At 48.1% G+C, this 16,120-nt stretch overlaps 1 protein-coding gene and 1 pseudogene across 3 annotated transcripts in view; one reads left to right on the top strand and one right to left on the bottom strand.

Annotated features, from left to right (window-relative positions):
* LOC126535560 (isoaspartyl peptidase/L-asparaginase) overlaps positions 1 to 16,120 on the top strand; it is a 263,028-nt gene that overhangs the window by 224,772 nt on the left and 22,136 nt on the right. The window lies entirely within an intron of this gene.
* On the bottom strand, positions 11,162 to 13,804 carry LOC140219433 (uncharacterized; annotated as a pseudogene).

Raw genomic sequence — 16,120 nt, 5'->3', positions numbered from 1 at the left:
GGTTTAAATCATGGATGATGATGATGATGATGATGATAGCAACTTTATTGTACCGCCGGATAAGGAAGCCCCTACTCCCCGTCCCAGGCACACAGGCCTTGGGAACGGGGGCCGGAACCTCCGCGATTAGAAGCAAGCAAAGAGGTCTTGACTCTTCGCGGCTTCTTCCGCCAGGCGGATGGCGTGTTGCTGTGGAGTAGGGTCCTCGATCCGCAGCAGGGCTTCCCAGGCCTCTCTACAATTTATGTTTGCTTTAGCCCCTGGTGAGCTAGCGCATTCCCAGATTATGTGATCGAGGGTCCCTCTCGCCCCACAGTGTTTGCACTCATCGTTTTCTCTATCATGCATAACATGGTATGCCCAGACCGGATTTACGAAGTTCCCAGCTTGCAGGCGCCGCCATGCGACTGCCTCTATATTGTTTAGACTTTTATCCGGTGGTGGCACCAGTCTCCTGCGTAGCCGATAATTTTCGACAATCTCCGTATAATTTTGCAGACGCTCGTCCATGTTCCGGCAGTCGGGCGGTTCCACAGCCACCCGGAAGTAGAGAGCTCGGGCTAACTCGTGGGCCGCCTCGTTGCCAGGAACGGACGTGTGTGCAGGGGTCCAAATTAGGCTAATTTTTCTGTTCAGCCGTCTACTGGCCAGAACTTGCCGCTTCCGGCGAGATCCTGCCCTTCCCAAAATCCCAGATGGCCGTTTTGCTATCGCTAATTATGAAATTTGCTTCCGTTCCCACGCAAGCGAGCGCTATCGCAACTTCTTCAGCCGTTTCCGAGTTGTGGCTTCTAATGGTGGCGGCCGATACGGGGGCACCTCGGCCGTCGACCACCGAGGCGACCGCCGCACCCGACTTGCCACTTGCCGCGTCCACGTACGCAACCGACTTGCTGTCCATTGAATCAAAGCGTTTGATTAGTGCTTCTGCTCTTTTTTCCCTCCTCTCCGTGTTGAATATGGGATGCATGTTACGAGGGAGGGGGGGAATGATTATATTTTCTCGGCAGTCCAGCGGGATGTTTGTCTTGCCTTGTAGTCCCCTATCTGTTTGCAGGCCTACCATTTCGAGGATAGCTCTGCCCGTGGTCGTTCGGCTTAATCTTTCAAGCTGCGAAATTCTGACAGCCTCCGCTATTTCGTCCCAGGTATTGTGCACTCCCATAGAGAGGAGCTTTTCTGTGGAGGTGGTAATTGGTAAGCCTAAGGCCCTCTTTATGCACCGTCGGATGAGCGAGTCGAGTTTCCTCTTCTCCTCTGACCTGATGTTTAAGAAAGGCGTAGCATAGCACACGCGGCTTATTACGTATGCTTGGGTTAGTTTAAGCAAGCTTCTTTCCTTCAGGCCTCGTCCTTTCAGCGCGACCCTTCTAAATATGCCAAGTGCTTGCGTGGCAAAGCTCTCTAGATTTTTGATTGTCCCATCATTATATCCGTTTTCCTGTATGAAAAGTCCTAGGATTCTGATTTGGTTAGCCTTTGGGACTGGTTTCCCCTCTATTTTAATGTCAAATTCCCAGCTACGCTTGCACCGGAGCGACTTTGGGTTGTAGACGAATAACTCCGATTTTTGTGGTGAGCACGAGAGACCCCTACTGGCAGCATAGTCCACGACAGTGTCCGCCGCCGCCTGCAGGCGCTCCTCGATGCTCGCATCGCTCCCCTGGTTGGTCCAGAGGGTGATGTCATCCGCATAAATACTGAAATTTAGCCCCTGTATGCTTCTCAGAGCTTTGGGGAGGCCCCTCATCGCCACGTTGAAGTGGAACGGGGACAGAACCGAGCCCTGCGGCGTGCCCTTGCTTCCTAATTTCAGTGTTGGAGATTTAATATCTTGGAACTTCATGCAGGCAGTTCTGTCTGACAGAAAGTCCTTGACATAGTCGAATGTTCGCGCGCCTACCCCGATTTCTTGGAGACCGTGGAGTATCGCTTCGTGTTTGACATTATCAAAAGCCTTTGTCAAGTCCAGGCCGAGGATTACCTTGGCGTCTCTAGAACGTGAGTCGATTATGTCATGTTTTAGTCGGAGCATCACGTCCTGCGTACACAAGCCCGGTCGGAAACCGATGATCTCGTGCGGCCACAGGTCGTTCTGCTCCATAAAGTGCGTCAGTCTGGTCTGGACTACGCGCTCCATCAATTTCCCGATGCATGAGGTAAGGGAAATGGGTCTTAGATTTTCTAGTTTAGGGGGTTTGCCCGGCTTTGGAATTAGGATCACGTTTGCCATCTTCCACTGGCGTGGCAGGTGGCCTTTAGTCCAAATTTCTTGCATGTACTCCGTCAGAGCGCTGATGGAGGCATCGTCCAGATTTCTTAGAATTTTGTTTGTTATCCCGTCAGGGCCCGGGGCTGATTTGGTTTTTAGTCCCAATATTACTGCCCTGACCTCCGCCTCCGTGATGGGTGCGTCGAGCTCCTCATTGGGAGCTCCGTCGTATTCCGGGAGGGGGGCGCTATGCGTATCGCCAATGTACATGGTGATCAGTTTGTCCATAAATTCCACGTCTGTACCCTCATACGCGTGCCTGGCTTTTGATAATCTAATTCCCGATAGGGTTTTCGAATTAGTCGGATCTAATAGGTGTCTCAGCAGACCCCACGTTTTGGAAAGGCTCATGCCCCTCTCCATCTCGTCGCATCTGCTGCACCAATTCTGTTCGCATAATTTGATCGCGTAATTTTCAATTTCTTTGTTATGTCTAGCAATCCGCCTTCTAAGATTACGGTTCCATTTTTGCTTCTTTAGTCTGCGCTCCATACCACGTCTTGCCTCCCACATGTGAAGCAGTTTGCTATCTATTATTTCCGGGGCATCGTCCCCTTCAATCGTCTTGGTTGCCTCTTCAACGTGACGCGCGATGACCTCCGTCCATTTCTCTATGTTTGTGATTTTCCCTATGGCAGCTTTCTCTTGCTTCTCCCTAAATAATCCCCATTCCGTGATCCTCGGTTGACGCACACGACGCGTCTTCACCCTTTTTTTAAGGATCGAGGCCAGAACGAAATGATCACTTCCGAAATTGAGCTCCGAGTTTTTCCAATTCAGATCTGTCATATTTTTTGAGAAGGTCAGGTCAGGGGAAGTGTCTGCGCACACGCTGTTACCCACCCTGGTCGGACAGCTAGGGTCCGTGTGTAGGGTGAGTCCTAGCTCGTGCGCGTCCTCCCATAGCTGCCTACCTTTTGGATCTTGTTTAGCGTAACCCCATTCCGGATGCGCTGCATTAAAGTCACCTACTATTAGCAAGGGATTAATCCCGGCTGCCTGAACAGCTTTGCGAAAGAGGGCCCTGAATCGCACCTTTCTCTGCTGTGGAGTGCTGTACAAGTTTAATAGGAACACGCTCGGTTCCTCTTTTCGTCCCGTAATAATTTCCAGAAGCACTGCCTCAATGTCTCTCGAGTTGATTTCGTGCACGATTGCCGCAATATTCCTCTTAATGAACGTAGTGACGCGAGATTTCTCACTCCTGTCACTTGAAAAAGCTTGGTATCCCGAGAGTTGTCCTGGGAGTACGACGACTCGGAAGAACGTCCAGGACAGTTTTAATACTGTTCGAAGACAAAGAGGTGCCGCGGTGGGTGAGACTTACGCCCGTGGCGCAACGCTGCGTAATCTACCGCAAGAAGTACGAAGTTTGTAACGCCTGCGGGCGGCTCGGACACCGCGAGGACGTCTGCCCGGACCCCGCGAATGTGAAGTGTCGTGGCTGTGGCATGGAACAACCACCACAAGACCATTTATGTGAACCCAAGTGTCAACTGTGCGGGAAAGGACACCCACTCGGTGACAGAAAATGCAGAGAACTCTACCGTGTTCCTTACGAGGTGAAGACGAGGCAGTGGGAACGAAAGACCAACATGCTACAGCAGCAGCAAGCCGGAGCGACTGCCGAGGTGAATCCCAGGGGTTGTTCCAAGGTCAGGCGCGGAAACGAGGACTTTCGCGTCAGAACCGACTCCTTTCCGAGGCTGGAGGAGACCACCGGAGGGCACCAGCAGCGTGGCCGTTCGCGGTCCCGCACAAGGGGCCGCTCCGGATCCAGACAAAGGGGGAGATCAAGCTTCAGGGACCCGGCGAACCCATGGACTAAGAAGCGGAAGCAGAGCAGGGACCGAAACAATGTAAGCTTTGGCAGTGGGGTTTCCCAGGCAAAAGATAAGAAAGATGAGGAGATCGATAAATTACGGAAAGAGGTTGGGGAGCTTAAAGAGGTCATTAATAAGCTCACTCAAGAGTTGCATAGATCAAAATCACAGGCGTGCACGGGGTCCCCCTCCACCCACAACGCGCAACCAAAATTGGTATCGAAACCAACCCGCCCGGTCCCTATGGCTGCGACTCCCATGCAGCCTGCGGCACCGGAGGAGGAAAATATGATTATCGAATCGGCTAGACCACCCCCAATGAAACGCAAAGGGGAAGACGTTGATCCGTTGGTGGCACTAGAGAAAAGATTAGAAGCCAAAATCGAAGCTAAATTTGATTCTTTCATGGCCCAAATTATGGGAGCAATACAGCAGACTCTAAGCCAGATCCAAGCCCTTACGGGTGAAGTACAAAAGCAAAGGGCAGAATTAGTAGCCATCGGACAATGGCAACTAAAAGCGGAGGAACAACTCGACCAGCTCCAACATGGCCAGAGGCGCGCAAAGTGAGTCTGTAATCTGGCAGTGGAACTGTCGCGGCTTCCAACGCAAGCGAGCGTTAGTGCAACAGTACTTGACGCAATTAGATGAGAAACCGCTAGCTATAGCCCTGCAGGAGACGGGCAAAGCAGCATAAATCATGGAGAACACATGCCGACGTCATACTTTGTGCGTTTTGTGTGCACCGCGTTGTTGCAGTTATCTCATGCACACCTCCACCTCTTGCCATTAGGTATTGGTGCAACAAAGTGGGCCACTTGGTCATACCGTGTACCAGTCAGGACATCACCAGTCTTTGGGATTCTGCGTTGACCAGGTCCTCTAGGCTTATTGTCTCATCGCGTCAGGTAGCTTTGTGCAATTTGCCTGCGGAATTCCACCTGCGTGACGTTGAACCCTGTGCTACAAATTAGCGTCTAAGTGTTGCTGATAGATACATCACAAAGTCAAGTGAAAATTGGCCACCACCACATTTTGCCACGGATTGCAATCCTGTAGGTGCCTACATTTGCATCCATCTGGTCCGTACCTCCCATAAATCTTTGACTGAGCAACAGTGTTTGGACGGGCCACCTTGATTCGCTTCTTCTGAACACGAGAGTACCTGTCTGCAGAGGACATTCGCTCTACGCCGTGAGTGGTGCTTACGATCGTTATTACAGAATTGTCCATCCAGCGGACAACAATTATCCCATTGTCGCTCAGCATGGGCTCCTCGTGCCCGCGAGGTTGGCGCTTGACGAATTCTGGTCGAACGATAGGGCATTCTTGGGAACACGGTTCTGCTTCACTGTGCCCGTGCCTTCGTAGCCCTGTGCCTTGAGATGCCTGAGTAGCTGCATGCTTGTGAATAAATTATCAAAATAGAAAAAGAAAGGAAGGTCGCGCGTCTCTGCTGCGAGTTCATCCACCATTTCAAGAAGTGGAGCCGCTGCTTTTCCGAAGTCATTTTCATATTTTACAGATGTTCCAGGATCCCATGCTTGCCTTGATACACTTTGAAGTTTACAAGGTATCCGTTCTTGGCATTTAGGCACCATACTTTATGCCCGAAGCGGATAGGCTTTCCGCGTATGAACTGTTTACATCCGTGACGACCATAATACTCAATCATCCTTTCGTCATAGTTCAGGTGTCACGTACAGGTTGAAAGTGCTCCAGAAACCTTGCTTTCAATAGTGCCATCAGTGGACGCAACTTTGCCAACTTGTCACTAAGCGTTAGGCTTGCATTTCGCTCAGTGCAGGAATCGCATTATCTGTGCGAAGCGTTTTTTTCGCATAGCATTGTAGGCCATCGTGTTCCACATATCCGTGCCGCTGTCCCAATAGCACTTTTTATCTGACAAGCGGTTACAGCCGGACAAAACAAGTACTCCAAGAAAACTTATCTTAATTCTTCTTTGGTAACCTCCGGATCAGGCATATTCAAAATAACGCATACTTTCTTCTTTGTTCGACTAGGAGCTCCACGACGGCTTCGTCAAAAAAGAATTCTAACAACTCAACAGGTGAAAAGTCCCTGTAAGCAGCAAAATTTGGGTCGGGAAATATGTCAATGCTTTTCTGGAGATCACCCCTCGTCCACTTAGAAGCAGTGAATAATTTCGCAGGAAGGGCTGCATCAACTACAGCAGAAGAAACCTCTGATATTCCGTCACTTTGCCCACCGGGGTTGTTGTGGTCCCACTCGCATCCACCAATCGCATCCACCCGCCGGCTCATAACTGCCGCCCGCTTAGATTGTCAATGAGCCCGTCTGAGCCTTCATCGGCCGAGTCTTCATCCGAAGAGGTGCTAGCCTCTGGCGGCTCGATATAAATCAACTGACACGTGGTCATCTCCCTCTTCGAGTATCTTCGCTATTTCTTCCAACATCTACGTATTAACACAATAAAATAACAATTAACCACTGCGGGAACGCGCCAGCAGCCGTGCAAGAGATGAAAATGCAGTTTAAAAAAAAGTAGAACGTTAGGTATCCTAAAGGCCCAGCGTGACCATATGACAACGCACAAGATAACGCACTCATTCATGGATAAATCAAACATAATTCTTTCACAAATGCTCATCGAAAGTCACATATTCAAATAGCAATATGGAGGTAACGATATATTGCTTAAACAAGTAGTGAAAAAAAAACACTTAGAAGATGAAAGAATCGGTCATTAGGTAATTGATTTCCGACAGGAAATATATCGAGAAAATAATGTAGAAATAACATGGGAAGAAATTAAGAGTACGGCAACTGTCGAGGTACACAAAGGATTAAGGTAAGGTTGTCCTCTATCACCGCTGCTGTTCATGCTTTGTATGATAAGCATGGAAAGAAGGCTACAAGCAAGCAATCTAGGGTATCATCTGTCGTGCACATTAGGTGGAAAGCTTGTTGAGCAACGACTACCGGGTTTACTGTATGCGCACGATATTGTACTGTTGGCAGATAACCAGGAAGACTTGCGAACTCTGATTAATTATTGGGGAGACGAAGGAGACGCTTTATTTATTTATTTATTTATTTATTTATTTATTTATTTATTTATTTATTTATTTACAATACCCCTAAAGGCCCTCGAAGGAGGGTATTACATAGGGGGGGGGGGGGGTTACAAGAAAAGCAAGTGTACATTCAGGTACAGCATACATAAAAATAAAAGCACTTACAAGACATTTTTTTTCGTTCAACAAGGCAGTGTAGTCATCATAATGAACCAAGAAACCAAAAAAGAAGAAAAAGAAAAAGCAACGTACATAAAAACATCAGGAGCAAGCAACAATCACAAAGCAAAAAATTATCAGGGAAATACTTAATAAGGAAACAACATTTGAACAGCTCGTCACAGTAGTGCAAATTGTTTCCTTAAATTTGGTTATGTCAGTTTCCATGGCCATGTATGAGGGTAAATCGTTCCAATCGATGATAGAGCGTGGTACCAAGGATTGAGCGAAAGTTGATGACCGACACAAATGCGTTTCACTTTGTTAGGGTGATCGCGGCGAGGAAAGGTAATCGGCGGTGACTGAAAAAAATCATCACGAAGTGAGGAATGGTGTAAAATTTTATGAAATAGTGATAAGCGAGAATGTTTTCGACGAAGGCTCAAGGATTGCAAACCGGCACGATTTTTTAAAGATGCAACGCTGATGAATCTTGAATAATGCAGGGCTTCAAGGTTAGAGGCTAGATATACCTGATGGGGATCCCAAATTGCCGCAGCATATTCAATTTTCGGGCGAATGATTGTGATATATGCCTGTTTTCGTACGAGTGGTGGCGCTTGCTTGAGGGTTCGTTTCAGTATTCCAAGAGTACGGTTAGCAGCTGCCAGGGTTAAATTTATATGGTGATGCACCCACGTTAGGTCAAACTGGAAATGAAGGCCGAGATATTTGTAGGAAGTGGAAGACTCAATCGTGCTGTTATTAATGAAGTAAGTGTTTTCAATTCGAGACTTTCGGCCGTTAAATGCCATTAACTTGGTTTTAGAGATATTAAGCGACATTAGCCATTTGGAGCACCATAAGGCAATTGCATCAAGGTCAGATTGCAAGCATTGGCGATCGATATCAGAGGAAATTGTGCGGTAAATTACGACATCATCGGCAAAGAGACGAACCCGGGACGTTACGCAAGAAGGAAGATCGTTAATATATATTAAGAAAAGTAAAGGACCTATCTCGCTGCCCTGGGGGACACCGGAAGTAACGTGGGCAAAAGAAGAATTGTAGTTGTTAGCGGAAGTGAACTGGAGCCTGGAGGAAAGAGAATGTTTAACCCATGCGAGGACGTTAGGGTGAATGTTTAGGCATGCAAGTTTGAGAAGTAATTTGTGGTGCTAAACGCGATCAATAGCTTTGGAGAAATGAAGGAAAACTGCATCTACTTGCAAACCAGCGTCAACGGATGAGTGTAAGTCATGAACAAACCCTGCAAGTTGTGTTTCACAAGAGTAGCCCTTGCGGAAACCGTGCTGATACTGGTATATTATGTTGTGGCTTTCTAAGTATTTGGCAATTTTGGAGTGAATGACGTGTTCCATGACCTTCCATACGGTACTTGTTAGCGAAATAGGTCTGTAGTTGCATGGTGAAGAACGGTCGCCTCACTTGAAAAACGGTGCTACCTTGGCTATTCGCCAATCATCGGGGATAGTGCCTGTCGCGAGAGATTGTGAAAAAAGGGCCGTCAGAATACTACAGATACCATGGCGTGTATTTATCAGTATAGTGTTATGGATACCATTATGATCACATGTAGAAGAAATTTTCAATTTACTTAAAAGGGAAAATATGCCCGCTTCGGTTACATCAATTTCTGTCATGTCGATGTCAGATATACAATCCTTCATAGGTGCGGTAGTAATGTCCTCGCAGGTAAAAACAGCCGTGAATGTCTCATTTAGAAGTTCTGCGCATTGTGATTCCGGAAGTGAAATGTTGTTGCTATAATGAAGAGTGATACCAGGATGTTGCTTGGGATTCACGATGCGGCAGAATCTTCGAGGGTTATTTTTAAGCATAGAAGTTTGGTTATGGCAAAAGAAATGACGGCGTGTGGTTTTAAGTAATGTTTGGTATTTTTTATCACAGGCTTTGTAACGCAGCCAAGAAACCGACGTAACGTTTTTATCGGCCTGTTTTAATAAAAAAAGCTAGTTGCTTTTTTTTATTGTTTGAACGCCGAAGCTGCTGCGTGAACCAGGGAGCAGTACGGTTGCTTTTTATTGTAATGGTAGGTATAAATTTTTCTATTAGTTGTTTGAGGAATTTTTTAAACAGAAGCCAATTTTCTGCTACCGTGAATGATAGGTGCCTGTCAATAAAGTACTCTGAAAAACTCAATAATTCGGAATTCATACTAGCAAAGTTGGCTCTGTTGTAGCATCTGATTTTTTTGTTGGTGGCTTGTCGTGTGTTAAACGGGCGTGTGAGGTTGCCGGTGATAATGGCGTGGTCAGAAAGGCCATCTAAGTGGGTGGTATCAGAGCAAAGGTTAGGATTGTTTGTAAGGATGAGGTCGAGAATATTTGCGGAGGTTGCCGAGTGCCGCGTAGGTTGATCTATTACTTGCGTTAGTGAGTGGTCTAGGCAAGTGGTAAGAAATTCATTCGCTTCGGTATCTTTGCACACAACTACAGTTGGTACAGTTTTACTGCAGCCAAGTTCGGTGGGATGTTTTTCAACGATATAATTGATCAGGAGCTTACATTACAAGGCCACGAAATAACCTGAGTGGCCGAATACAAATATCTCGGGGTGCGGATAAGCAAAGGGCAGATGTACACGGAAAAGCACTAACAGTCTCTCATAGCAAAAGGGCGAAGAGATGCCGGGATAATGAAACATAGGGCATTGTGGGGGTAAAACAGGTATGAAGTACGGATAGGTATTTGGGAAAGAATAATGGTACCGGGGCTTACTTTCGGTAATGTGGTCCTGTGCATAAGGGTAGAACTTCAGACGAGACTAGAAATAAATCAGAGAGCTCTTAGAAGATTAGAACTAGGTGCCCAGGGGAAAACCACAAATGAGGCAGTACAGGGGGATATGGGCTGGGCATCATTCGAAGCACGGCAAGCTCATAGTAAAATCCTATACGAAAAACGCCTGAGGAAATTGGACGATAGCAGGTGGGCAGTTAAAGTATTTAAATACCAATGCAGAAAGAGCACTGACTCACAAGGGAGGAAAAGAACTAGGAAGCTAACCAGTAAGTATGCCAGACACGAGGACGGAGAAAGACAGCATTAAACGACAGGTTAAAAACGCGGAAGGTAAAAATTGGATAAATTCAATGGAAAAGAAGCATAGCATATTGATACTGGAAACAGCAGATCAGGAAGGAAACGTTTTATGATAACTCAACAGGCAGTGCCCTACTCTTTGAAGCTAGGTCAGGATGTCTTAGAACGCGCAGCTATAAAAAGAAATTTAACGAAGAAGAAGACACATGTACTGTGTGTGGTAAATCTGTAGACACAATAGAACACCTCATACTAAAATGTGATGGTATCCATCCCGATGTCGATGCGGGCACAGTCACGCTTCCTAAGGTTCTAGGGTTTAGAGATAACAGTAGTCATGTAAATAAATATGCGGTGGAAATAAGCAAAAACGATTGGAAGATTGGTGGCTCAAAAGCAGAGAGATGACATAAGGTTAAAAGTGTAGGAAGAAGTATTTAAAGAAAATGGCTAATTTTAATAACAACACAGTTAAACAAAAATAAAATGCTGAGTATGGTGGCAACTGCCATCACCCCGTTTCAAAGGGGACGCTCCTACCGTCCATCCATTCATCCATCGTGTATCGAGCGTAATGCACACGGTCGTGGGTACAAGAAGAATGCTTTATTGATAAGAAGGGAACGTATTTATAGCTGCGCTCCTCTCTTCGTTTGCACAGTGTCGCTATCTTGGTTGGCCGTTGCATCCTCCTTTCTTTGAAGAATGGAAACACTGAAAACACGGAAAGCACTCAACATCGAAGAGTAGCAGTCAACACTCCTAGGTTGTTTCAGTCTGCCGGAATCCGTGAGTGTAGGCCAGGCGATCTGACGGTCTTCGCGGTCTGGTAGATCGCCTTAGTGAATCTGGGAGGTTGGGTGGGCCGGATGTGCCTGCTAGTGGCCGATCCGGTGCGGCCTGCGGGGGTTCGGGCGGCTGCTGCGAGGCTGCGCTCGAAGATGAATCGGGGGTGTCGTCGCAGTCGTCCGCCTGGTAATGGATGGCTCGATGGAACGCTTCTGGTGTTTTGCGAAGGTGCTGTCTATTTCGACGGAAGACCCGGCCATCCTCTGTCAGAGCGGTGTACGACCTTGGGGCCACGAGATCTTGGAATTGCGCCTTGATTTCCCCTCTACCATTTCCGAGGATGCGGACGACGTCTCCCTTCTGTAGTGGAGTTAGTGGCCTTCCTGTGGTCGTTGCTTGAGCATGTTTTTGGACGGGACCTGATGATGACGCTGAAAATCTGGAAGTAGCATTCTGAGACTTCGTCCCATTAGAAGTTCCGATGGTGATCGGCCATCCTCGAGAGGACACACCCTTTAATTGAGAAGGCCCAAATAGAAGTCTTCTTTCTTGCTCTCAGTCTTACCAAGAAGCCGCTTGACCACTTGTACGCGCTTCTCGGCGAGTCCATTGGACCTGGGAAAACGAGGACTGGAAATCGTATGCACAAAGTCATAACGAGCCGCACAATTTTTAAACTCTTTTGACGTGAACTGTGGGCCGCCATCGCTGCAAACTTCTAGTGGTAATCCAAGCCTTGCAAAGATCTGACGTAGTTTATGGATGACAGTCGTTGCAGAGGTATCTTTGAGATGCTCGACTTCTGGAAAATTAGAGTAGGTGTCATAGACAACTAAAAATGCTTTCCGGCGTGTTGAAAAAGATCTGTACCAACCCTCACCCATGGCATGTCTGGGACGGTGCGTTGGCACAGGGGCTCGTCAGGCTGTCGATAAGCAAACTTCTTGCAAACGTCACACCTGTCAATGAAATGGGCAATATCTGTTGACATGCCTGGCCAATACATCAACTTGCGAGCTCTCGATTTGCATTTTCCTAAGCCGAGATGCCCTTGGTGCACTCGTCGCAGCATCTCTGTTCGCATGCTTGCAGGTACGACTACTTTAGTTACCTTGAGGAGTACTCCGTTGATTACAGAAAGTTCTTGTGCGAAGGACTTTAGCTTACCTTCTACAGGTATTGACGACTGCAGGCTGGAGATGACGTCTTGCGCCGTTGCATCACTGGCTGTTGCTGCCTGCAGACGAGATAAGGTGGCTGGTCCAACAACGGCAGTCAGGACGCCCACGGCATGAACTTAAACGTTCTTTGAGCCTTTTTCTGGTTGTTTCTGTGATGGGATTCGTGACAGGGTGTCGGCAACAACCAATTTGCTGCCTGGAACATACTGCAACTCAAGCTCGTACTTCAGCAGTCGAAGAAATAGTCGTTCCAGACGGGGTGGCATGTCGCCTATTTCTTTCTTTGAAATAGCCAATAATGTGTTGTGGTCCGTTTCCATAACGACATGTCTTCCAATAACGTAATCAGTAAACTGATGACAGCCGAATGTTATGCCCAGGGCCTCTTTTTCTATTTGGTCGTACCTTCGCTCAGTTTCTGTGAGTGCTCGCGATGCGTAGCCTACCGGGCCCAAGTCTTTTCCATGTTGTTGGAAAAGCACTTCTCCGAGTGCAAATGCTGACGCATTCGTCGACAGTTTCGTGGAAAACTCGGGATTAAAAATAGCCAGGACGGGTGCTTCCGTCAGCATCTTTTTGAACAGGACCCACTCACGCTCGTGAACATGCGTCCACTCGAAAAGTGTGTCGTTTCTAATCAGGCTGCGCAGGGCCTCAGTGCGGGCTGACAACAGTGGCAACTATTCCCCGAATAGTTCACGGTGCCAGGCAAGCGTTGAACGTCTTTCTTGGTCGTTGGCGGAGGGTGGTTTAAAAGGCACTTTATCAGGTCGGGATTTGGCTCAATACCTTTGGAACTAATCTTATCACCCAAGAAGCTGATTTCAGTACGCCCAAAAATGCACTTCTCTGCATTCAAAGTTAGGCCCTCTGCCTGTGCCCTTTCCAGCGCTTTGTACAGGCGTTCATCGTGCTCCTTTCGCGTAGAACCCCACACTAGCACATCGTCAATGTACAGACGTGTTCCCGGGAGGTTGTCGAATATCTGGCTCATTGTACGCTGGAAAACTTCGGGTGCAGATCTAATACCGAATGGCAGTCTGAGATACCGATACCGACCAAACGGCGAACTGAATGTGCAGATTTCTGATGTTTTTTTGTCGACGGGAATTTGATGGAACCCACTCTTTGCATCGAGTCTGCTGAAATACTTTGCATGCGCTAGATCACCTTCGATTTCTTCCCGGCATGGCAACTGAAAGCGTTCTCTCTTCACCGCCCTATCAATTGCCCGCGGGTCCATGCATACTCTTAAGTCTCCATTTTTCTTCCTCATGATAACCAAGGGACTTACCCAGTCTGACGGTTCTTCCACCTTCTCGATGATGTTTGCAGCATTCATCCGGTCAAGTTGTTTCTTAAGCGGCTTCTTGAGGGCGTAAGGCACACGCGGGGTCGGCTGAACCATAGGCACAGCGTTCTTCCGGAGCACCATTTTCTACTCGCGCCGCGTCCTGCCAATGCCGGTGAATAGCCTTGGGAATACCTGCTTTAAGCTTCCGTATGTCTCGCTACTGTCCACCGAGTTCACTCTGTTGACCAGACCAAGTTGCTCACTTGCCCCGAGGCCCAGAATGGCTTGCTTCTTCTTTACTATGCAGAAGTCAAGCAGTACGCGCCGTTTGTCTAACTGCACGGTGAGGCGAACTTTCCCACTGTGCTGTATTTCGCCGCCCCCGTAATGCCGCAGGATGCTCCTCGTGGGTACGGCTGCTGTCTAGTTCCGAGCCTTTTGAACAGCGAACGCGGCAACAAGTTAGCCTGTGCTCCCGTGTCGACCTTCAGCTGCACATCAGTTCCCTCAATGCTCGTTGTTACAATCCAGTCGCGACTTTCGGGGCCACGCTTACTTTCCGTCGTCCTGATCTCCAGAACGTCGAAGTCATTGTCCCTCTCCGCTCCTTGGACCACGTCATCAACGGCTGCTCGCTTGCTCGTACAGCAGGCGGCAAAGTGATTAGGCTTCGTGCACTTGTTGCATGTTTTGCCGTGCGCCAGACTCTTCCTTGGCGCATGCGAGAAGTTGCAATGCCGGCATTTTTGGCGTCCGTGTTTAGCTTGCGTTCGTAAAACAGGGTCAATCTTGTTTTCCTCCGTCCATGCCCTATTTTGCGATTCGGCAAGTTCCTCAGCTTTGCAGCATTCCACAGCTGTGGCTAGGGTCAGGCCTTTCTTTCGAAGAAGTTTTTCTCGCAGGGAAGAGCTGCAAATGCCATAGACAATTTGATCCCGCAGCATGGAATTTCGTAAATCCCCGAATTTGCACGTTCTTGCTTTTAGTTGCAGATCCCGAAGGAACTGTTCGAATGGCTCACCGTGTGCCTGACGACGCGAGCGAAACACATATCGCTCGTAAGTTTCATTACACTTAGGCAAGCAGTAGTTTTCAAATGCTTTAAGGAAAACGTCGTAGTCTTGAGCTTCCTCCGGTGATAGGTTCAGAGTATTAAACACCTCAATTGCTTCTTTACCCGCAACATGCAAAAAAATTTCAGCTTTCTGGTCTTTACTGCGTGGCTTCGTGGGCTCAGTTGCTATCAGGTACAGCTCGATGCGTTGCTTGAATGTCTGCCAGGACGCCGCTGCGTTGTCGCCCACCTGCAGTGGCTCAGGCGGGCGCAGGTCGGTCATGGTCCCGTGAGCGACCCCACTTCTGACACCATGCATCGAGCGTAATGTACACGGTCGTGGCTACAAGAAGAATGCTTTATTGATAAGAAGGGAACGTATTTATACCTGCGCTGCTCTCTTCGTTTGCACAGTGTTGCTATCTTGGTTGGCCGTTGCACATCGTGCTAGGTGCTAATCTCTAACCAAGGAAGCTAGCTGACTATTGGTCGCCTAGCCAATATCAAATCCAATCAATACCAATAGCCAATCCAAGGGGACTCCAATAAATCATCGTCATCATCATCATCGCGCAACCGCGCACGTTCGCGGCATAGACCGAGGTTGGTATAGTACAGATGCACTGCGCTTTTAGCAGCGAAACCTGTGTTTCTCCTTGCCTTGTCTAAAATATTTACTTGCGGGAGACATACCGGCCTGGCCCTATCAAAAGAAAATCCTCAACCCAATATAGCGACGAGGCCGACGAAACGTTGAACGCCTACTTCCACCGCGATAACCGGCTGATATCTATAATTTTGTTCTTCGTTAAATGAGATTAAATTTGGAGCATCCAGCGAAAAACGCCCCTTGAAACAATAACTGAAGGTTTGTTTACTCGTTGATCACAATGTCATTCTGGATGAATTTGCTTCACGGCAATTTATATCGCGATCCAGTCAATCGCAAGCATAGCACGTACAGTCCTGCTGAGTGAACTGAATCAACTGTATCCTGCGACCACTCTCAATGGCCAGTAAAAAAAAAAATTGCCGCTTTACGAGGGAAGCGGCCCGCATACTCCAAATTTGTGACCATGGCGACTCAACATCGCCCTCGCAACCCCTAACTTCTACGGCCTTCGTCTTCTGCACCGCTGCACACACCGATGTCCCGCTCGCGGGCAACAAGGCGGCCCATGCCATGGGTCTAGGTCTCACACGTCGAGCCACCACAGATTAGGTGGCCGCGGCTTCAGCCCCTCAGAGCGTGGCATCGGGTCGGCCGGACTGAGACGCTACGACATAAATGCAACAGGAATCACAATGGGCGTGGGGCGATCGTCTGACCAAGTTCAGACTTCACGCAACACTAAATACTCGAAAGACGCACATTCCCGCCACTGCAAGATAACTTAAACAGG

The sequence above is a fragment of the Dermacentor andersoni genome, chromosome 7, assembly GCF_023375885.2.
Source record: "Dermacentor andersoni chromosome 7, qqDerAnde1_hic_scaffold, whole genome shotgun sequence".
NCBI classification, from domain to species: domain Eukaryota; kingdom Metazoa; phylum Arthropoda; class Arachnida; order Ixodida; family Ixodidae; genus Dermacentor; species Dermacentor andersoni.
This window is presented reverse-complemented; position numbering and strand designations above follow the sequence as displayed.